We start from the raw sequence: 23056 nt of genomic DNA, 5'->3' as shown, positions 1-23056 counted from the left end.
GCTCATACGCAAATTCGAAATAAGACTTCTCTTTGCTCTCTTCTTACGATTTATATACTTCTTCGTTGTCATTATTGTGTTCTAATTTTTTTGGCGTGTGGTATTAGCAGATATCCGGGACCTCTGGGAAATTAGAGTTCTCCTACTTTCCTTATTTAAACGGAAATCGACAGTGCGAATTTCGGTTCCCACATATATCTCGGTAGGATTAGGATAGCTTGTTTCCTAAGTTATTTCAAGCTTACTCCAACTATCTCCTCCTTAAGCTTGAAATCAGTTCTTGCCAAATCTTCAACTCCAATCAAACTTCTCATTTCTTTGAATCGTATCCTTCCAAGTGCTTTCGTTAGAATGTCCGCTCTTTGCTCATTCCCTGGTACATGCTGAACCTCGATCAAACCATTGTCAACACACTCCCTTATGAAGTGATAACGTCGATGTATATGTTTACTTCGCCCGTGAAATACTGGATTCTTGGTAAGAGCTATAGCAGACTTATTATCAATATAGATCACCAACTTCTCACTCGTAATATCATTGATCTCACCAAGAAGTTCCTGAAGCCATATAGCTTGCTTAGCTGCCTCCGTTGCAGCCATAAATTTTGCTTCACATGAAGAAAGTGCTACTGTATCTTGTTTGCACGAACACCAAGTGATGGGCGAGTTGGAGAAATAGAAAACGTGACCAGTAGTACTTCTACCGCCATCTTCATCAACATTATGGCTACTGTCACTGAATCCTATTAGCCTCCCAATCTTGTTTTCTCGCCGGAATGTAAGCCCATGTGTAAGAGTTCCTTGCAAGTAACGCAAAACCTGTTTCACCGCGGCACTATGAGATCGTCGTGGCTCATGCATATACCTTGACAAAACTCCAACGCTATAAGAAAGGTCAGGCCGGGTATGGAGTAGATATCTTAAACACACGATGCTCCTCCTGAACTCTTGTTCATCTACGGCTTCTTCTTCTACTGGCTTTGAGAGTTTTAAACTGATGTCCATTGGAACATGAACGAAGTTGCAGTCTTTCATACCTGTCTATTCTAATATCTTTCTCGCGTACTGTTCTTGTTTTAATGTAATTCCTCCTTCATTTTGATCCACCTCGATCCCAAGATAGTATGCCAATTTTCCTAGGTCGCTCATCTCAAATCTCGAAGACATTCCTTTCTTGAAACCGTGTATCAGACTGAGACTCGTTCCCGTGACAAGGATATCATCAACGTAAACTGCGACCAAAAGTTGTTGATCCTTATCCCACTTATGATACAATGCCGGTTCTTTAGAGCACTTGAAAAACCCTAACTCTCCAAGGACTCGGTTCAACTTCTCGTTCAACGTACGCGGGGCTTGACGCAAACCATATAAAGCCTTTTTTAACTTGTACACTTTCCTTTCCTTTCTTTTGATTTCATAACCTTCTGGTTGCAAAACGTACAACTCTTCCTTTAGATCACCGTGGAGGAAAGCGGTCTTGACATCTAAGTGGTGCACTTCCCATCCTTTGGACACAGCTAGGGCTAGTATAAAACGCACAGTCTAAATTCGAGCCACAGGCGCGAACACCTCATCAAAATCAATGCCGTGTATTTGAATGTAACCCTTTGCTACTAACCTCGCTTTATACTTATTGATACTCCCATCGGAGTTTCTCTTGAATTTAAAAATCCACTTTAGTCCACTTGCCTTAGGTCCAACTAGAAGATCTACCAAAATCCAAGTTTTGTTCTTGACAATCGATTTTATCTCTTCTTCACACGCATCTCTCCAAACCTTCTTCTCTTTAGCTTGATCATAGTTTCATGGCTCATCTTTGATCACCAATAATAAGCGCTCTCCCTCTTCTTCAGCCAACAAGATGTAGTCATCTAGATATGCCGGCTTCTTTGTTTCTCGTGTAGACCTCCTTAGATAAGGTTGATCGTCGCCGTCATCATCATCATGATGATGTACTCCATGCTCGGTGCTCTGTTCCTCTGTTTCAGCTTCTTTTTCTCCAATTTCATTCACTACAACTCCTGGGGATCTTGTATCTTCGAGTTGACGTAGTCCATTGTTTCCAAATTCTCCAAAGTCGATTATAAACGTCTCTGTTTCCTTATCACTGCTCATCCAATTCCAGCTTTTGTTCTCATCAAATACCACATCTCTACTAACCACTATTTTTTGACTTATTGGATCAAATGGCTTGTAAGCTTTTGATCCTGGCTCTGTTCCAAGATGAACCAACGTACGAGACCTGTCGCCCAGCTTTCGAATGTGCAGAGTATCTACCTTGGCGTAGGCAATACATCCAAAAATTCGTATGTGACCAATATTTGGTCTCCTGCTCTTGAAAGCTTCGTAAGGAGTTTTTAACACAAGTGTACGAGTTGCTGCACGATTGATGAGATAAGTTTTGTGTCTTACGGCTTCTCCCCATAAGTAATTTGGTAGATTTGTGTGTTTGAGTATGCTCTGAGTCATGCCAAGAAGGGTCCTGTTTCGTCTCTCCACTACTCTGTTTTGTTGCGGTGAGTAAGGAGCTGTGAGATGCCTTGCTATCCCATGTGTTTGACAGAATTCGTTGAATGCATTGGACGTGAATTCTCCTCCTCTGTCTGTTCTGAGAATCTTGATTGCAATTCCAGCTTCTTTCTCAACCATTGCCTTGAATATTTTAAATTTCTCGAATGCTTCACTCTTCTCTGTCAGCAAAATACTCCACATATAGCGAGAGTGATAATCGTTGAGCACGAATATATACCGCTTATTTGATGGTGTAGGTGGTGTAATTGGCCCACAAAGATCTCCATGAATGAGTTCTAATGCCTTCTCAGCTCTATATGTTGTTGCTCGTGGGAATGAAACCCTTGCTTGCTTCCCACACAAACACGTAAAACATGTCTCTCTCTCAGCTATCAGTTTCGGTAATCCAACAACCATCTCCTTGTTTGCCATCGTGTTCACCGAGTCTCTTCCTATGTGACCCAAGCGGGCATGCCACATTGCTGTGTTGCTCATAGTCTCGAGCTGTAGATACTTCTCATCTACAATGTCGATTAGTACCTTGTACAATCGGTTTTTAGATCTCTTTGCCTTTGTTATCAGTCGTCCATCTTTATCTTGGAGTATAAGATAATTTTCTCGCATCATAACTTCACATCCCGACTCTGTGGCTTGTCCAAGACTGATAATGTTACTCTTTAATGCTGGTATAAAGTAAACATCGTTGATAATTTTCCTTCCACCATCTTTGCCACAGAACATTATTGACCCTTTGCCTTTAATATCAATCCAAGAATCGTCTCCGAACCGTACTTTCCCTGTGATAGACTCGTCAATTGTTTTAAAGAAGTTTCGACTCCCAGTCATGTGGTTACTTGCCCCATTGTCTAGATACCAGATGTTGTCTCTGTCTGAACTTTTTTCAAAATCCTGTGGATTCACATTCTTCTCGTTGAGATAAAAACCTTCATTCACCATCATCTCTTCAGCCTCTTGTGTCTCACTATTTGCAACTGATTCTGCTGTCTCTTGTAACTTCAACAATCGATCAAGACAACTTGAGGCATAATGATCCTTTTTGTCGCATTGGTAGCATGTAATCTTCGACAAATCAATTTTGTCGTAGTAGTGATCGTTGTAGCGATCATTGTATCGACCTCTACCTCTACCACGATTGTAGTACCTTCCTCCTCGTCCTCGACCTCTGTTATTATTGTAATCTCGGTTTGAATAGTTGTTTTGAGGTTGATTTTGACCTTCCGTATTTGCGAACATAAGCTTGCTCTGTTCCTGTGTTTCTTCTTCTTCTGCAACTCTCTCCTCATACGTTTTCAACCTTCCAATTATGTCGACAAAACTCGTGATCTTAAGGTCAAGGACCTTCTCTAGTGATGCCACAATATGTATATATTTATTTCGAGGGAGACTCGCAAGAAACTTCTTTACTAGCTTTGTTTCTTCGATAGTTTCACCCAACGCTGAAGATTTTGATGAAATTTCTGATATTTTGCCTACAAAATCGTCTATCGTATCAGTATCTTTCATCCGTAATCTATCAAATTCGGCCATCAGCGTCTGTAGTCTGGCCTCACGCACCCGGTCTGCTCCCATATGTCTTGATTTGATTGCGTCCCAAACCTTCTTAGCTGTATCCAAGTCACCTACTTGTAAGATAAGTGTCTCAGGTATAGATTGGAAGATTAGGGCAGTTGTCATATCGTTCTTCTCTCCGTGATCAGACTCACTTTCAACGACATCCCATACCTTATGCATTCTGAGCAAAACCTTGATTCGCATAGCCCATACGGCATAATTCGTAGTTGTCAACATTGGGCACTTCAATGAAGAAGGTCCACCTCCTTCTTTAACCTTCGTTGTAACAATATCTCCCATCACGATCGGATTCCTAGAAGCTCTGATACCAAATCTAGTTCTAGTAATCGATATTGAAGCACACAATAATAAGAATATCTCTCTTATTAATCTCTTAAGGAAACTCATTCAAAACCTTAAGCACTCAATCACAATCAATAAAACTCACAAGTGTTGCAACAACCTTGCAACTCCTTATATAAGAATAGATAACTCCTAATCTTATTAGTAAAACACTTATTAGATATTTCCTAATCCTTTTAGTAAACCATATCTCGGTAGGATTAGGATAGCTTGTTTCCTAAGTTATGTCAAGCTTACTCCAACACAGATGAATGTGGTCGCATCAGGATGTTGCTTTAAGCATTCCCCGGTTTTCATTCCCCAATGCACTTGTATCCTATTCATATATCTGATGTTTGATGTTTCCAGACATGTTTCAAGACATGCACGCATGAGATCATGTTGATAGAGGCAGAAGGAATTGCAATGATAAGGACATTTTTCACTCCACAAGACTGTTCCTCATACTTCTGATGTGGAAATGGGTAAATTACTGAAAATAAATATCATATCAGCCGTAACCTATTCGGTTTTTAATGTGGCTGTCCCACACTCTCCAACTTCAGTTGTGGATGCTACTTCTGATTCAATTATGGCTCTAAAAGCTACCACAATCAAAGGTAGTTTGTAAAGTGGTTTGAAAATCTCCACAAAGTTTCTCTATTGTAGCAGCATCAGCCACCCTACGGTGCAAAGTGTCTTTACATTCTTCACAAACTTTCTCTGCCACAGTGTGGGGGAAAAGTGTGGTTAGATTCTTCATTGAATGTGTGAGACCAATCTCCCACTTTGTACGTCTGTGTATGTCTTGAAGTCATGGGATCGATGTAAAGAACCCGTAACGCTGAATTCAAGTATAAGAGCTAACGAAAGAAGCACAAGACTAAGGTGTCTATTACACAGCATATAGGACTTGTTTATATAGGTGAAACCTATAACAGAAAATAGGAAAAGCTTTTGAAATTTGAAAATTAAGAAAAGTAAGAAACCTATTGAAGAAAGGAAAGCATCCCAAAAAACACCAAACAGAAAACTTGATGAAAGACAAGGACCGGCTGATTTTGGTTTGGTTTATTCGGGTTTAAAAATAGATTGGGCCGGTTGATTTGCATCCAATTGCTTAAACCATCCCTTTGTTTCTTGTTGCTAAAACTTCTAGGTCATGGTTCGTTAGTCGTTACTATCTGGAACAGAGATCGTCTGAGTTTCTCTAGATGAGTAAGAATCTCATTCATATTTTGGAGTTTGTACAGAAGAAACTAAACTTCAACAGATCTCCACTGGCCTTTTCTCGAGAAACGATAGAGGACTCGATTTTTGAGTCAAGAACCCCAATTATCCCTCCATTTCCATCTCCAAATGATGCAGAGTCATGTCTTGTGTTTCTTCATCAGTCAGCGAAATCGGTCTCCGTTTCCTCATTAGCTGCATCATTATGACCCCGAAGCTGAACAGATCGGCTTCTGTCGTCACGTTCCTCATATAAGCGAACTCTGAATCTCTGATCATCTATAAAGAGAGTGTGTATGTGTGTGTTTACGCTCAGGAAGATGGATCAGTTACGGTTTTGAAAGTTGTACCGGGAGGCTGGAGCTCTATGTATCCAATTGTGCACTCAAAGGCTGACGTAGAAGTTGTGCTGATTCCTGAAACACCCGGACCATTAATTTTAGAAGATACATTGAAAAATTTAAGGATCAACATTGTAAAATTAAAATTAAGTCAAACTTTTACAGTAATTTAATAGTAATATACTGTTTACGAACAGTTTTGGTGCTTTTTAATTAGTTTTGCTGAAGTTTGTATGTGTTTTGAGTGCTGACTCAAGACCGTTTTGGCGTTCTTTGTTATTATTAACTCTAGGATTTAAGATTTTTTCTTTTTTTGCTGATACATCTAGAGTTATTAACACTGAGAGACAGTTTTGATATTTTTATTACAATAAAAGACAGGTTCAGCTACTGAAGTACTTTCTTATAACTAAAACCAAACAATTGCTAACTAAGTCAATTCATGTGATTAAGATGGTCCCACATTTGACAACTTGTATTATGTCTCTCTCCTCTCTCTATCTGATCATCACCATGTTTTTTTTTTCCTCTTGAGAAATATGTTCGACTTCTTTCTTTTTTTCCATGTAACCCACATTCTTTTTTGCAAATCATTACTTTTCACCATCATAATTTCATTTTCTCTTTTACGTTATGTATCACTAATTTACTTTTTTTGTTGTTGCAGATCTACAGATCCAAAAAGTCAATACAGAGAAGAGGCAGAAGGATTTGGAACCTCCATAGAAAGATTTCTTCAACTCAAAACCGAAGTCTGCGCCTCCTGTAATCGGCTCTCTCTCCGCCTCCTGTAATCGGCTCTCTCTCCGCCTCCACTGACTGAAACCTCTGCCTCCATCTCGTTTATGTCTCCTCATTGCCTCCTACTCGTCGCTGCCTCTTTCTCGTCGCCACCTCTTTCTCGTCGCTATTGTTGCAAAAGCTTGATGGGCAACAATGGCCATTTTTAGTTTTATTGCACATTTGGTCCCTAGAAATTTGAATATATTCATTTCTGATTCAAAGTTTTTTGATTTGCAAATATACCCTTAAAATTGATTTCACATTTATTAATTGTGCAGACCATACCTTTAAATTGATTTCACGTTTTTGTTTATGTTTTTCATGTACATTGGTAATTTTGATGGTGTATGTATACAATGCTAAAAAACCCAAAATCAACCACTATATTTATACAAGTTTCCAATACTGTACACATGTACACTACCATATAAGTTGTACACATGTACGTCAGCAACCTTTAATTTACACATGTACACTAATGAATGTACACAACTTTACAACATGGTGGAGATCTAACATGTATCTCAAACATTTGTCTACATGTAATTAACTCCCTAACTTCTTGATTGTTCATTTCAGCCTTTCTTCATAACTACATAAAATGTCCTTTATCTTTAGCTTGCTTTCATTTTTGCCCCATATTGTCAAACTAACAATTGTGTTTTGTGCTTTGTTTATGTACGTCATTCATGTACATGAGTACATAATGTCAACGTACATGTACGTGAAAGAGAGAAATTTATCTTTGTAAGTGTAAAGATAAGGAAGTGTGGCTTAAGTGAATGGAAAGAGTTCTCATATTTTGAGTGAAGCTTAGTTTAGGTCTTGATACCATATGCATTGATATTATATTTCCTACCTTGTCTATGTAACATGTGTGTACATGTGTACAAGAGTTTTTTTGTACATATGTACAATATTATATATTATTTGTACACATAATTATTGTCATCTTCATCTTCATTGTGTGCGTGTACGATAAAGTATAATAGTGTACATGTATACATAATCATTGACATCTTCATCTTCACTGTGTGTGTACGATATTTGTGTTCAGTCAGATTTCAAATATGCCTCACCATGCGTGTACATGGGAAGAAGGAGAAAAATTCACATGTACATTGTGTTAACATTATCGTGAGTTCATGAAGTCGCATATGCTTAGTTATTTAGATAGAAAACCTACAAAAAGCTAAAAAAAATGTACACAATCACTTTGATGTGTAATACAAAATTAGATGTACAAATGTACAGTTTTGAAAGTAATGTACACACAACTTTTTATTTTGATTTTTTTCATTAATGATGGAAAATTACGAAAATAACCTTGTCTTCTTTCTTGGTCATTGTTGACCAGAAACCCTAATCTCCGCCTCTTTCACCTATTTTTCACGATTATTTACATTCTCCATTTTTTATGTATTTTTCCCACATCTGATAGATTTCAGTTGTAATTCATGGTTTTACATTCAAAATTTCGAACAAAACTGTTTTTTATTGTTTCTGATTTGTTGAACATTTTGTTCCAAACAGCCATGGTTGAGTGCCACATTCTTGATGACGCTGTCCGACTCCTGTGTATCACGACGTTCAATGACGGGACCTCATGGCAATCTATTGAAAAAGAATTGAAAAAGAGAATGATGAAAACTTCAAAGCGATAAAAAAAGATAAAAGTCAATCGATAAAAAGAATTAAAAAAAGAAAGTTCAGAATGAAGAAGATAAGAGAGAGAGATGATAGTGGGTCCTACTGATTAGTACATAGTTATGTTTTAACTTGAAAACTAAACGAAATGTGATGAAGGTAGGAAAAATTGTGTCTGTAGAAGAAAGTGTCTTATTGTGTTATAAAAAACTCAAAACTGCCTTACAATGTAATTCTTTGGTGTGTATTCAATGAAATTTTAAAGTGATTTGTATAAAAATAACAAATTCACTGTTATTAAAATATGATTTTTTTTTTAAAAAATATTAAAATTATGTTATTGAATTTTAAAGTACGATAAAATTTATTGTTATTAAATTTTAAGTTTTGATTTTTATAAGTTTTCTAGTGATATTCTAGTTATTGGGTGGAGTTTTTTAGTTAAAAATAAAAATCTTTTATGATTTTAGGTGAGACTCTAAGTGGTTTAACAAAATTCAAATTAAATTCTTTAGTTCATCAAAAACTCATTAAGTTTAATCCCTTATATAAAAGAATGAGATATATGTAATATATACACTGATTGGTCTTTTTGTGAAAAAAAATGTAAATAGTATTTCAAGAAATAAAAATTTATGTTTTATGGAGTGCGATGAACAAAATGTAACATCTCTAAACTTGGTTCCACGGTAAGAAAATGTAAATAATATTAAAAAAATCAATTGATACTTTAGCCATTCAGCTTAATAGCTAACATGCCTAAAAGTAGCAATACAAACTTGAAGCATTACAATAAGAGATCGAGCGGGGACTGGAACGGAAGGAGAGACCGGAGACAAAATGAACAAACGACAAATAGAGAAAGCAAGAAATTAATTCTTCATGCTGACAATTCCTCTCAAGAAGCAGAGAAAGCGCACTAAATCTGAGTTGGGACACTTATCTGAAACCAAGATCTGATTTCCTTTTGAGCGGAACCTTGTGGTCGGGTGGTAGTGGTTCAATCTTCATGCTGAGCAAAATTAAGTCACATTGTTCTGGTCATCTAAGGCGGATATGGGTCCATGTTTTAGGACCCATTTGAAAACCTGGAGAGGAGGTTCATCCGCGGGCTTTGACTCCTTGGATTCAACCAAGTTGAAAAACTTTCTGTAAAAAAAAAAGATCTCGTCTTCGGCATAAAAACAATGCATTACTGATCTCGTCCTCTAAGCCGGCTAAACGAAAGGAACAACATCACCACTCTGAAACGTTACTACCTCCTCTTGAAGGAAAGTGAACCGCGAATCACAACAAAAAGAATAGATTCTTCTACATGTAATTGCTAAATAAGGACAACAAGCAACACCAAATCTAAAAATGAGGGGAAATGAGATAACAAGAATTGAGGTCGAAGAGACTTGAATTTGGAGGGAGCTCCCTCCACCCTACAGTCAGAGACCCATATGACATGAGTCACAAGCCAACCCCACACCAAATAAGCCTTCCAGTTATATGGCCAAAAGTTCCATTAAAGGTCTCGCCGGTGATATGCGAAGCCTTGCTAAATTTGGGAGAATTTTTCGAATCCGGAAGTAGGGAGGGAGGAGAAATTGTTGCTGTTGCTACAGAACCATCCCTCGTCGTTTTCGGGATCTCTATTCTTGAAACAAACTCACCCAAGACTGCAGAGATAGAGTTATCGACATGAACCAGACATGGACAAACTCAGGTAGACTGATATATGGTGTTTTAGACATCTTGTATATATGATTTCTAATTGTTTTTCAAGTCTTTATCAAGTCTTCCTAGTCATTTTTGAGTCATTACAGGTCTGAAGTTGTGGGAGATGGACCGGCTGGAACAAAAGATGCAAAAAACAATTCAATTCGGTGATTTTCACGCAGAACAGTCGAGCGGAGCAACCCCTTGTGCATGTTCCAGCGGCAGAGATTTTTAATGAAGTTTCCAAATATTTCAAGATTTTACATAGGGCTTCCCCCTTTTACTCCCAGGCCGCCATAGACCTGCATATATACCTTTTCTTATTTTTTATTATCATTCGACGCTAGTTTTTACACAAGAAACCATTGGAGACTTTTGTACTTGAAGATTTGCTACCTTGAAGGGGAAAAGGCTTCATCTCTCTCACGTTGAGAAGATTCCTGAACCCTATCTTATTTATTTATTGATTCAGCATGTTTTCTTCATATATTGTCTCTGTGATTTCTCTGTTCATGGCTGAGTTGTCGCTTGTTAGGTTTAGGGTGTTAGGTATCATGGATCAATGAGCTAGACACCAATAGGATTGTTATTCCTTGATATCTCTATCTATTGCTAATCTTAATGCTTGTGTTAAACTGGCCATTTATCTTCTGATCATAGGTTCAATCTAATCATCGAAAGTGTTTTAGGTTACTAGAAAAAGCATAGAATAGGCGATTTGTCATTAGCCAACGAAAGCTGATGCTAAGGCAAATCGTGAACCAATTGAATCTGAACTTAATGCTTGTCATCATTCTCTGATCCAAACGATAGTTTAGGCATTACGATTGCTTGATAAATTGGTAGACACCACGACAGTGGGTTTATCTATTCTTGTTGTTCAAGTTCTAGATTGGCTCTAATTGCCTTCCTGAATAGTTGTGTAGCTCATGATCCTAAGTATCCCGATGAATCACCCTGAACTTAGCTCTCTTAATCATCTGAAAACTTTTAATTAATCTTGTTACTTGCTTGTCACGAAACCCTCAAATCTTAAAACCCCCATATTGTTTTAGCTTGATATTGATCCTATAGAAATAAAGTGTAATCGTTGGTCTCTGTGGATTCGATCCTAAAGTGCTACATCGACATACCATTCGATTGTGGTAGCGTGCACATTAGGTTAATTGGTGTGCGTATACACGTAATATCTATTTGGCGCCGTTGCCGGGGACCATCTTTTTACCTTTATTTTTCTGTTATTTATTTAGTCTAAGACCTCTAACTTTCTCTATCCTTTTTGTTGCAGCTAATTTTTCAGGTGCATGACCAGTAGACATACTCGGAGAAACGCACAAGGAGAGTTACATTTAGCAACAAGGAGCTAGCAATGTTAGAAAGAACAAACCGTCAACAATCAGGGCCGAACAACGCCATAATGGGCGACTACGGCAATCAAGAGCAACTCACTGCTCAGTTGCAACAGATGCAACAACAGATGCTTCAAATGCAGCAGACCATCCAAGCTCAGCAGGATGCTGCTGAACAGGCTGCTCTCGCCCGGCAGGAACAATGGGCGCAGACTGCTTCAATCGGGCAGAGAAACCTTCCTTGCAACATTTCTACTACTCGTTCTGCCATAGTTCCTCCACCCTGCACCAGGCAGGACTTCGAGATCAAGCCTGCTTTGATCGGTCTAGTACAGAGATAGGTGTTTTCAGGTCTCTTTACAGAAATTCCAATGGAGCATATTGAGAGCTTCGAAAAAGTCTGTAGTTTCACTCGCGCGAATGGTGTTCCACCAGACTACATCAGGTGCATGTTATTCCCATTCTCTCTTGATGGAAAAGCTACACGGTGGTTGAAATCTCTCCCTACCGGCTCTCTCACTTCATGGGAACAGGTCCGATCAGCGTTCCTCAGCCATTTCTACTCTAAGGCGAGAACAACTACTTTGAGGAACAAGATCACCTCCTTCAGACAGCTCACTGATGAACCTTTTTGCGACGCATGGGAGCGCTTCAATGACTATCGCATAGAATGCCCTCACCATGGATTTGATGATGATTACCTCTTGGGAATTTTCTATGATGGAGTTGACTGGAATTTTCAGAGTGCTATGAACTCTGCCAGCAATGTTGACTTCATGACTCAGACCACTGATGGAGCGTTTGAGCTGATCGAGAACATGGCTGCCACCTCAGCCAATAAGAACGAGGAGAGTGATTGCTCCAAGAAAAGAACAGTTCCGACACCCAGAAGATAGATGAGCTGACTGCCAAGATTGATCAGCTACTGAAAAAAAACCAAAGGCACGTCTTCAACATGGAGCAAGCTACGGCCGAACAGATTCAGAACCAGAACCAGCGACAACCGCAGAGCAATCGGCAAGCTGTTACAGCTACCGGGAACAGACAACCGCAGAGCAATTGCAGAGTATGAAATTTCAGGGCAAGGCATTGAATCAGGTTTCTACAGACATCAACACCAAGATGGACAACATGTTCACCGAGCTGAATACAAAGTATGATACTGTGAGCAACCACATTAAGAGGATTGATGTTCAGCTTGCTCAAACAGCTGAGAGTGTCAAGAGGCAGCAAGGTACCCTTCCTGGAAAGAGTGTGATGAATCCTAGAGTTGAGCACTGTAATGCAGCAGACCTGAGATGTGAGAAATCTGAGGGAAAGGAACCGGAGCAACTGTCTATTGAGACTGCTCTAGACGCAGAAGAGGGAACAGGGCACTCTGCTAGCTCTAAAGTGATTGCTCCCGACGAACTTGCTGAGACTCCACCAGTTCGAGTATATGTTCCTAAGGTTCCATATCCAATTCCATCTAAACATCTGATGGATCCTATTAGTGCAGAGCATCTGGCTGGGTTTAGGAAGATGGTGAGAAGGCTTCCTCAAAATAAGAGAGTCTCCTTCTCCAACATCAACAAGAAGGTTTTCTACAAGGCTGTCCCAACCATATCACAAATCCGCTACGCCTCTTGCATCTCGGTGGTTAGTGGAGAACAGCCAAAAATTATTCCTAAGGAGTTTGGAGATAAGAGTGTGATCAAAGAAGTCCTGGATGGAGATCCTCACACTGATACAAAGAAACTCAGTGGGAATGCAAAGGTGAAAGAAAAAGTCCAGAAGAAAAGGGTCAAGGGTGATCCTACAATGACTTTGATACCTCGCTTGTGTGATGAGAAATCCATTGAGTATGAGGTAAAGTGCAAGGGTACATCTAAACCTTTCTCTAAAGTCAGAGTAATTCTCACACATGAGCTGAAAGAGAAAGGAGAAGCTGCTGTGAAGGGGTTGCTGAGCAGAGTTCTGAGGCTGAACATGTCTGATTGTGAAGCTTGTTTTGGAACAAGCCATCATGATCAACCCGACTGATCCCTGTCACCAAGTCAAGCTAGTGACTTAAACCAAGCCCTTGGTGGGAGGCGACCCACTGGTAAGTATAAATATAAGTTGGTTTTGTTTTTGTTTACTTATTTTTTGTTTTAGTTTATTGAGTCTCAGGTCAAAAAGCAAAATAATCCGAGATACTTCAAAAATTCTAGGTTGTAGCAACTGAACAACCTGCCCTCTGAAAAGAGCGGCTGTTCCAGGTGACCATCTGACGATAGAACACCCAAAATTTTTGTGGAGCGCCCGCTCCAGTCAGGTAAGTATCTCAACCAAAGAAAAAAAATGTTTATTTTTGTTTTCACCTTTTTCTGATTTATTTTCACACACCAGGGACGGTGTGAAATAAGTCTGGGGGAGGGTTTTCGTCGTTTACTAACTTGTTTCTTTCTTTTGTTTTTCTTTTGAGTCAGTTTTTATGATCGAGTCAGTCAAAACTTTGTGGGAATTAGGACCTTATTTTGTGTTGATCACTGACCAGCTCGTGCTTTAGTTATCTTATTCAGTAACCTTAGCAGTGGCGAAAGACACACATGTGGACCTGGAACACCCTGACATTATCTTGTTCGGTTCTCCAGAAGATTTTGGCTTGTCGAGGTTACACTAGAATGACGTACCTTCATTTAACTTGAACCTAATCTTGACTGCAATTCTTCTTATTATGGGCATTAGATCAGGGAAACGAGAATACACTCAGGATTTCTTATTCTTTTTATCCATCAGGCTGATCCTGAGTGAATAGCTCATCTTTAGCTAGTTCTCACCCTGCACCTTAGCCTTTATTCCACCTTCATGCATTTGTTTTTCAGTGTCATATGTGCAGATAAGTGCAAAAAGGTCGGAGAGGAAAGGATCAACGCAGCCTCTTACTCGTTACTGCTGCAGAAATTCAGTCAGAAAGGAGAACAAGCAGATTAAGGGAGCAACCGCTCCATAACCAATGAACTGCGCAAGAGCAGGGGTGGAGAACCAGAATGGTCGCGAAATCAGACCCACTAGTGGCACTCAGAACCATCATGTATTACCTCCTTTTTCGTCACATCACCATATCAGTCTTCAAAAAAAAAAAAAAAAAAAATAACGAAAATAAGACGATGTAGAAGGGGAAGAAAGAAAAGAAACATGGAGCCACTAGGAAGGTCGAGCAAGAAGTTGGTACCAAGTATTGAAGAGTGAGTAGAGGAAAGTGGAAAGCAGAACAATCAATCGCTTGTTCTGTCATCAGAACATTCGCACCAGATAGAGCAAAAACGAGTAGAGGCTATGGACATCAATGGATCTATCCTCTCTTGCCATTTTGTGCGATATCCTACATCCTCTACAATTAAATGGTAGCCCCTAAACACTCTTAACTCCACCATTAAATAGCTTGTTCCACACCTAGACCGTCTACCCTGAATAGTGCATGTGATGAGAAGCTCACACTACTCTTAATTGAATGTAAGGAGCTTTGTCTGGAAAGTGTAGCTTTTGCAGGTTTGAGATGTAGAGTATGGAGCTGATCTTGAACAGCAGTCAGTGGGGTTTTGGTAAGGGTGTGTTGTCCTAGTTTCACTACTTGTATGGTTCAGAGATTCGTGGTTAAAGTATGGTTCCTGAGAGTAAGAGAGTTCCCACACTTTCAAACCTTTCTCCCTGTTCTTGATACTTGACATTGTTTGAGGACAAACAAGGATCTAAGTCTGGGGGAATTGATATATGGTGTTTTAGACATCTTGTATATATGCTTTCTAATTGGTTTTCAAGTCTTTATCAAGTCTTCCTAGTCATTTTTGAGTCATTACAGGTCTGGAGTTGCATTGGATGGGAGATGGACCAGCTGGAACAAAAGAGGCAGAAAACAGTGTAATTTCGTGATTTTCACGCAGAATAATCGAGTGGAGCAACCCCTTGTGCATATTCCAGCGGCAGAGATTTTTAAGGAAGTTTCCAAATATTTTGGGATTTTACCTAGGGCTTCCCCCTTTTACTCCCAGGCCGCCATAGACCGGCATATATATCTTTTCTTATTTTTTATTATCATTCGACGCTAGTTTTTACACAAGAAACCATTGGAGACTTTTGTACTTGAAGATTTGCTACCTTGAAGGGTAAAAGGCTTCATCTCTCTCACCTTGAGAAGATTCCTGAACCCAATCTTATTTATTTATTGATTCAGAATGTTTTCTTCATATATCGTCTCTGTGATTTCTCTGTTCATGGCTGAGTAGTCGCTTGTTAGGTTTAGGGTGTTAGGGATCATGGATCAATGAACTAGACACAAATAGGATTGTTATTCTTTGGTATCTCTATCTATTGCTAATCTTAATGCTTGTGTTAAACTGGCCATTTATCGTCTGATCATAGGTTCAATCTAATCATCAAAAGTGTTTTAGGTTGCTAGAAAAAGCATAGATAGGTGATTGGTCCTTAGCCAACGAAAACTGATGCTAAGGCAAATCGTGAACCAATTGAATCTGAACTTAATGCTTGTCATCATTCTCTGATCCAAACGATTGTTTAGGCATTAGGATTGCTTGATAAATTGGTAGACACCATGACAGTGGGTTTATCTATTCATATTGTTCAAGTTCTAGATTGGCTCTTATTACCTTCCTGAATAGTTGTGTAGCTCATGATCCTAAGTATCCCGATGAATCACCCTGAACTTAGCTCTCTTAATCATCTGAAAACCTTTAATTAATCTTGTTACTTGCTTGTCACGAAACCCTCAAATCTTAAAACCCCCATATTGTTTTAGCTTGATATTGATCCTATAGAAATAAAGTGTAATCGTTGGTCTCTGTGGATTCGATCCTAAAGTACTACATCGACATACCATTCGATTATGGTAGTGTACACATTAGGTTAATTGGTGTGCGTATACACGTAATATCATAGACCTTAGGTAGGGCAAGTGCCACACTGATTTTATAATTACTTCAATAATAACCTATAATTTAAGTAAATGTCCCTAATCAAAATGTATTTTATAATAAATGCCCTATATTACATAATGTGATGGATCCACCCCTGGAAACAAATGGGGGATATGGCATAGAAACTTACACCAAAGAGGAAGATGGACATGGTGGGAGAAGATGGAGCCCTCTCACAGCGCCAATCAGCGCCAGAGAGACAAGACGAAGAACTGTGGTAAGACTCAGAGAGATAAGGTTTGTGAGAAAAAAATTGGAAGCGTGTACACGTGCATGAATATCTGTGTGGCATGCTATTTTTCCAAAACATAATTTATTTTAAAATTAAAATGATGAAGAGAGGTATAGGAAGGATCCAAAAAAAAAAAAAAAGAGACTTGTTGGTTTATCATGAGAATCCTACATATTTGAAACAGAAAGACAATGAAATCTTTTCTTTATTACACAAATCTCAGATTAGTTATTCAATAAAGGCTTTGAAAGAACGAATACTACTACTACTGCTTTCCCTTGTCATCCGAGGCCGAGGGAATTGATGGAGATGAGCAATCCTGTTTCTTCACAACAGAATTGTTTATCATCTTTAGCACAGCGTTGAGTAAACTACCCACAAGCTTTTCCTTTCCAAGGTATTCGGTCATCTTCTCTTGTAGATCCTAAATTTTTTAAAATCTGAACAAGCATTTGTATGTAAACAACAACAGTTAAAAGTGAACTAGAATGAAAGCTTACTTTCATTTTCTCTTCATCTAGTTCTGATGTTTTTCTAACACGTTCGAATTCACTTTTAATCTCTAAAATCTCAGCATCTGTAAGAACCATTTTTTTAGGTAGAGCCAATAGTTATGTATGCCTGATTTTTGAGGCTTTTCTTTCATTTTTGTTATGCTTGATCCTCTATTTATAGATGTATAATGTATCAAATGACTTAATACAATGAATAATACATTTTAAATTTGGGTACGTCTAGACTAGTTTCATTTTAAAATATGTACCTTGTAAGAAATATATTATATATTTCTATATATTATAGGGCGTGTGTATGGAATGAAGAATATAATATCTTGACCCACGCAACATCGCAGATTTTATTTTAAATTGATTAAATTAATTGAATGTTGTTTAGTGTTAAGAAAGATATTTTTGGTTAGATAGATTTTAGTTATGTAATATTTATTTGATGTGGCTTAATTAGCATTAATCATAATTGTTTTGTGTAATTTATCTTGCTAATAATTTGGTTCATATTATATCAGTTTAATTTTTAATTTATAAATAGTGTTAATTATTTATCTTCAGATAATATATATTTTGAACATTTTCATAATTATTTTACTATATTTATTGTACAATGAAGTTGTTTTCAATGTATAATTATATATATATTATGCAATGGCTATCATTTAATTATTAAATTACTTAGATAAATTATATAATTTTTTATTAGATTGTAAATTAATGCCTGCAAAAATAACTGATTGTTACTAACATATAGAAATATGAATACATTTTTGTGTTCATATATGTCATATTAATTACACTTCATATAAATACACTTCTAGTCTATACATTTCAATTAATTATAACATAAAATTAAGAGTTTTTATTTTATCAAAATGTATGATAATTTTATTCAATTAGCTACATAATATTCAATAGCTTTATTTTCGTATACATTTTTTTTATGAAATCAACCCGATTAGTTTAAAAACAATTGACCTAACAAAAACATGTATGGATATATGTAGAGATTTGTGTGGCGTTAGATCCACACGCTTTCAAAGAACTCTCTCAACTTTAACATAGGGTGGAGAAGCTACGAGCTATGGCTTCTTGCCAGCGTTCGTTGTGACCTCCCCCTCCCGGATTTCTGCGCAACCTGACGGAACAAATCTGACGGCATCACACGGTAGTGTTTCTCCACACACTTTGTGAATCACTGGGTCATGAAACGTAGACCCCTATGAGAGCTACCAGCTTTGGTTTTTCGTTGGTTCAGCGGCATCGGATCTTTGTTGGAGGACAGCCGAGTTGCTGACGGTAGCCACAAGATAGCCATCAGAGCTCGTGGTTTGTCTTTTCGATTGACTGAGATGGCTTCGGAGACGGAAGAAGGTGTTCACGGGATGGCGGTTCTCTTTGGATATTATCGGTTCTGCTATCTCGACGCTTTGTGAGGTGAGAAATACATGGAGGTTCAAACCCGAGAGATGATATGGACACAACGACTTCACGGTGGCTAGAGTTTTGAAATTGGTTTCTCGCTTCGCCGACGATTTGGGGCCGCGGGAAACCTCTGAGGACGGCTGTCTAAAGGTAATGGTGTCGGATCTGGGTTGGGCTTTGACAGCCCGCCTGTGAAGTGCCAAAATCTGTGCGGCTCAGCCGTCGGTGTTCGCGAGTGAAAGAAAGCTATGCTCCCCAATTATTTTCACCCTCAACCTCTCTCCTTTTTGCTAAGATTGTTGTTGTTTATTCTCTTATTAGTTTCACTTGTAACTTAACTTTCATCATTTCACCGGTAAACCGGACGGCTACTGTTCTGATGCCCTATTTTGGGAGATAAATAGAATTTTATTTAAAAAAAAAAAACAGACTTGGACTAACAGATTTTGTTAATTATCTTCTAAATTGAAACTTATCATTTAACAGTATTTTCACCGTAAACAAAAACTAAACGTTAGCGATATCACTCAAATTATCCTTTGAGAAACTTTACTCTCTCGAATAAGAGATTCAGTTGTAGTACTTAGGGTTCGAATCCGTAGGGAGCGTGGGCATACAATAGACTTTAGAAATTAAGATTAAGCTAGGCAATCAATATGAAAAACAATAGATAAATGAAAACAGGGTGAACAAGGTAGTTGTTCAAGTGATTGATTGAGTTACGTTGTTTGTAAACAATAAGGGAGAAACGCTAGATCTAGGGATTTATCTATCAAGAGATTCAGTACTACAATCAAAGATGCTAAGGGTTTTATAAGTTTAATTCTACAACTCGAATTCAATTAGCAAGTAATCCAGCTTTCGCATGCAATTACTAATCAGATGTTTAAGTCCTATGTTCCAGCTTTCGCGTGCGAACAAGGAGCGATCATCGATCGATGCTATGCATGAGCGTCGATCGATGCTTCTTCAGAATAGCATTAACACACACTCGATATTTTTCAACTAAACCCTAGACCAACTGTCGTATGCGCTTAGGTATCTAATTCACTCCGGGTTCGGGTTCTGTTAATCAATTGCACTTTCGTGCCTCTCAATTGTCATATGATTCTAGGTTCAAACAATCAATCACATTGTCGTGCTTTTCTAACTATTCCAGATCCTAGTATTACAAGCTACTCTGGTGTAGAATTTAATAAGCTACCCTAGAAATCCTAACAGATTATATCAGTTTGACAATAAGCTCATGAAATCCCTAAATATAACAATATGATTACTCAGACATGCAAGCAATACCACAAATTATGGTCTAAATAATATAATAGATACAGAAATCAAAGATAAAACCAAAGGAGTTCCAATAAATCTCTGAAGGAGAATGGATCTTATCTCCAGACCTAAAATTATGAATAAATTAAAGTACAAAAAGCTTAGCAAACAACAATAGTTTAGAAACACACATAAATAGGGTTTAATGTCGTCCATAGGCATTCTGATAATTTGTGGTGGGTTATGGGCTTAAGTCGGTCATGAAATAGACTCGGCCTGTCTTCTGGCATCACCGTCGATTGACACCACAGTTGTGTCATCAGATCGACATTCATTGACAGCTTCCTCTCACGAGACTGACGTATGACTGTTCAGTAAATCAAGCATAATGTATGCTATAGGATGTTGATTGACCTCAAAATGGTGGCATTGAAAAGATAATTCAGAGCTCTATCTTATGTTAAAATATGGGCTCAATCGCACTGTGGGAAGGTCTCCATCCATAGCTAAACATCTGACGCGTATGTGCAGTTCTTCACCTCAAAAAACTTCAAAATCACCAAAGTTCTCTAGAACGTACCTGAACCTGAAAACACTCTAAAACATACTCCAGAAAAATATAACAGACTCTAAATATGTTATATACCATGGTCTAAAAGTGGTAAAATCCATGGTATGTCAGTTAGTATAATCCTTTTGTTTCTTCCTTGTCGGATCCGCACGACCACGCTAATTATTTTTTCCCAATCATATATATTTTTTGAATAAACTTTGAATATCTTTTTAATAAAATATGTTTTACCAAATTAAAATGTTTTAACATTTTTATTTAAGTGTATTTGAATATCATGCATATTCATATAATTATATTGTTTTTATTTATTAAATGAATTTTTATAAGATTTAAATTAAATTAATTTTTAGTTATTTGAAATTTTTTGTTATGAATTTTTAATCAAATTTCTGTAATTTATTTGATTAATTGTATGATATATTTGATTCAATTTCTTACATTTTATTTATATACACCATTAAATTTAATATGAAGTTTGAATTTAAATGAACGTAATTTTTAATTAAAATTATAATAAAATGTATTATTTACTATTTATTAAATATAAAATTGTATAAGATATTATTTAATTTAATTTTTAATTTTTCTCAACTCTATTCGTTATTATTGTTTCATAAAATCTATGCAATCTATTTGATTAATTGTATGATATATTTTAATAAATTTTAATTATAAAATTTTTTATGCCTTTTTCGCATTTTATTTATATAATTTCTTTAATTTAATATAAAATTTTATTTAAATTTACATTAATGTATTTTTTATTTACTAAAATATAAATAAAATAATCCTTTAGTTTAATTGAATAGTATCTAAACCTGTAAAATATGTTATACTTATTTTTCAATTTTTAAAAATTATTTGAATGTTTTAGTCAATTATAATTTTTGATATTGTATGGACACAAGATTATAATTATTGTGTTGTTTGGAAAATTAGATAGTAGTATATTTTTGTATTTATAATTAATTTATTATATGGTAGTTTATTAAAACAATTTAAAAAAAAAGGTTGGGTCCAAGGAAATGTTTCTGTTTTAATAAGAGATATTTTAGGGTATTATAATGTTTATATACATTTATATAATTATATTAATTTTTTATTTATTAAAAATGAAATTTATAAGATATTGTTTAATTTAATTTTGAGTTATTTCAACTCTTTTCGTTATGAATTTAAGAAAATATATGTAATATATTTGTTTAATTGTATGGTATTTATTTGACGTCAGTTTCTTACATTTTAATTTTATACATTATTAAATTAATTTTTAAGTTCTCTTTAAATGTAAACGAGCTTAATTATTATTTATGAAAATTACAATAAAATTTATTATTTTGTATTTATTAAATATGAAATTTTATAAGACATTATTCAATTTTTTCGTTTTTTTTTATATTTTTCGTTATGAATTTTTAATAAAATCTCTGTAAATTATTTTATTAAATGTATGATATATTTTCACTAAACATTTATTATAAAATTTATTTGATTTAATTTATTGAATTATATTTATATACAGTATTTTATTTAATATGAAAGTTTATTTAAATTTAAATGAATGTATTTATGAGAATACAAATAAGGAAAATTTGCGAAGACCAACCCAAATATTGATTCTAACCATAAAAGTAGACCACATATTCAATCAAATGCAAAACCAACCTAAAAGGATAATAAACGTACAATTTATCCCTTATGACCAAACAAAAAACCAGAAAGTTAATTTACAATTATGTCATTCATAAATCTACATGTAGCAAAGAAAGTCTACATATATGTAGACCTCAAAACAAGTCTACATCGTAATGATCATGTAAATTAATTTTAAAAATGTAAAAAAATATTTTTTGTGAAAATTTAAATTAATCACTAATATAAGGGTTAATATGAAATTTAGAAATTAAAATTTTATATAAATGAACAATTAAAAGAATATATATTGACTTGGTAACCATGTGTTAGACAATATTTATAGTTTAGAACAAAAGGTTGTAACATGTTATGTCTTTTAAGGTTAAATTCTTAGGGTTAGATTTTAGATTGGTATTTTTTTGTTTTATTGATTTAAATTTTCGTATTAGTGTTGAGTAGTTTATATTTTGTATATGTGGATATTTGATACAATAATTGAGACTCTTTTAATTATTAAGAAAACATTTAGGGTTTGAGTTTTGTGGTTTAGGGTTTCGTAGACTTACAATTCAGTCTACTTTAATTAGGGTTTAAAAATATATCCTTATTTTTAAATTAAAAATTGAAATCATATATTATAAATATTAAAAAATAAAGAAGAAATTTAGTAATTCAAATATATAAATTACTAAAATAATAAAGGAAATACGAAAATAAAAATATATGTAGACTGATAAAGAAGTATACACTCATCGAATTTAACCTAACCGGATGTAACCAACAAAATTCTAACCTAATCCAATTTAAACCAAGCCTTATCGGTGCAGACTAAGAAAGAAGTCTACGCCCACCGAATTTAACCGAACCAGATTTAACAAACTTAATTTTAACCAAATCCAATTTAAACCAAGCATTTTTTTTAACCTAACTAGAAAAGTTACCTAGCATATAAATACTATTTTTAAGCTTTTTGGGTTAA

At 36.1% G+C, this 23056-nt stretch overlaps 1 long non-coding RNA gene and 1 other non-coding gene across 2 annotated transcripts; one reads left to right on the top strand and one right to left on the bottom strand.

Annotated features, from left to right (window-relative positions):
* Positions 1 to 12059: 12059 nt before the first annotated feature.
* LOC125582709 lies at positions 12060 to 12166 on the bottom strand. Its single transcript, XR_007320165.1, has one exon. It is a non-coding gene; the product is annotated as a small nucleolar RNA R71 (small nucleolar RNA).
* A 725-nt stretch (positions 12167 to 12891) lies between these two features.
* LOC125581835 lies at positions 12892 to 18912 on the top strand. Its single transcript, XR_007319582.1, has 2 exons — positions 12892 to 17062; positions 18182 to 18912. It is a non-coding gene; the product is annotated as an uncharacterized LOC125581835 (long non-coding RNA).
* Positions 18913 to 23056: the final 4144 nt, after the last annotated feature.

The sequence above is a fragment of the Brassica napus genome, chromosome C2, assembly GCF_020379485.1.
Source record: "Brassica napus cultivar Da-Ae chromosome C2, Da-Ae, whole genome shotgun sequence".
Taxonomy (NCBI): domain Eukaryota; kingdom Viridiplantae; phylum Streptophyta; class Magnoliopsida; order Brassicales; family Brassicaceae; genus Brassica; species Brassica napus.
The sequence above is the reverse complement of the archived record's forward strand: the minus strand, read 5'-3'. Positions and strand labels throughout refer to the sequence as shown.